At 38.8% G+C, this 1439-nt stretch overlaps 1 long non-coding RNA gene across 1 annotated transcript; it reads left to right on the top strand.

Moving 5' to 3' along the window:
• The first annotated feature begins 547 nt into the window (after nt 1-547).
• On the top strand, nt 548-966 carry LOC114430987 (uncharacterized). Its single transcript, XR_003670030.1, has 3 exons — nt 548-686; nt 782-852; nt 950-966. It is a non-coding gene; the product is annotated as an uncharacterized LOC114430987 (long non-coding RNA).
• The last annotated feature ends 473 nt before the right edge of the window (nt 967-1439 follow it).

The raw sequence follows: 1439 nt of genomic DNA, 5'->3' as shown, positions 1-1439 counted from the left end.
TACCTGTTAACTTCATTCCAGTTTGATGTTTTATTCAGTCCAAGAAGAGGCTTCTCAGATGGATCATCACAGTTTGTTCAAGGGAGAAAAAAAAAAACATAAAGATAAGTATTGTATTTATATTAAAAATTATTCATCAGATCACTTACATTGAACTGTGCACTGATGCAACTGTTTTTGTCTTTGCTGAATATGAAGCAGACCAAAGGATTCCAGGGACCCAGGCCGCACCACCAACACAAAGATAAGTATTTTACATTCAAACATATTGACCAGACTGCTCATAAAGAACTGTGCACTGATGCAATTGTTTTTGTCTTTGCTGGACAGGAAGCTGACCAAAGGATTCCAGGGACCCAGGCAGCACACCAACACAAAGATAAGTATTTTACATTCAAACATATTCATCAGATCACTTACATAGAACTGTGCACTGATGCAATTGTTTGTTTGTCTTTGCTGGACAGGAAGCTGGCCGAAGGATTCCAGGGACCCAGGGCCGCAACCACCAACACAAAGATAAGTATTTTACATTCAAACATATTCATCAATCACTCATAAAGAACTGTGCACTGATGCAATTGTTTGTTTTGTCTTTGGCTGGACAGGAAGCAGACCAAAGGATTCCAGGGACCCAGGCAGCTACACTGGAGCAGGAATAGCAGCTGGACTTCCTCTTGGTCCAGGTACGTGTTGTAAATGTGACAGGAGGTTGTTTCATGGCTCAAAATGTCCCATACACACAGTAACATTTATTTCATGTTGACATACTTATTTATAGGACACGAGGAGTCCACGAAGATGATCCAGACCTCGGAGACCTCATCAGCAGCTGTTGCTCACAAACAGCCAGTAAGTTATGCAGACTGGCATGGCAGTTCTGACAATGTGAGCAATGCTATTATAGAATATGGTGGGTGAGTATTTGGCTTTTTTTGTGTCTTTCTAGAAAAACCTGAAGAGCACTGACCTCATTGTTTAAAGTTCAATTGTATCATAGTTCTCTTTAGTGTGTAGAAATAAAATTGATTTAGACCTTTGAACTGTTGTGGTGTGTTTCAGGGAAATGTTTGGTCTCCAGTAATCATAACATGTTGTGGTTTAAAACATAAAGTTATATATTTGGTAAGATGTTGGTCAGAAACCTTATCTCTCACTGATCATCCAGTATTCTATGAAGTTTAAAGAATCTCCATTCAAATTATGGTGAAACATGAAAAATGGACATTTATCAGGTGCAGGTTACATCTTGTGTGTTTGGAAGCATATGTTATACATTAGCATAAACACAGTAGCCTTTAATAGGTTTGTTAATATGTGTGTGGCCTTTTATACACTTTCTAAGACTTTATCCCACAGTGATCATCCAGTACTCCATTAACTTTAAAGGGGAATGTCCATTCAACTTAAGCCTGGTGACACATGACAGATGGACATGT

This window comes from Parambassis ranga, unplaced genomic scaffold, assembly GCF_900634625.1.
Source record: "Parambassis ranga unplaced genomic scaffold, fParRan2.1 scaffold_32_arrow_ctg1, whole genome shotgun sequence".
In the NCBI taxonomy this organism is placed as follows: domain Eukaryota; kingdom Metazoa; phylum Chordata; class Actinopteri; family Ambassidae; genus Parambassis; species Parambassis ranga.
This window is presented reverse-complemented; position numbering and strand designations above follow the sequence as displayed.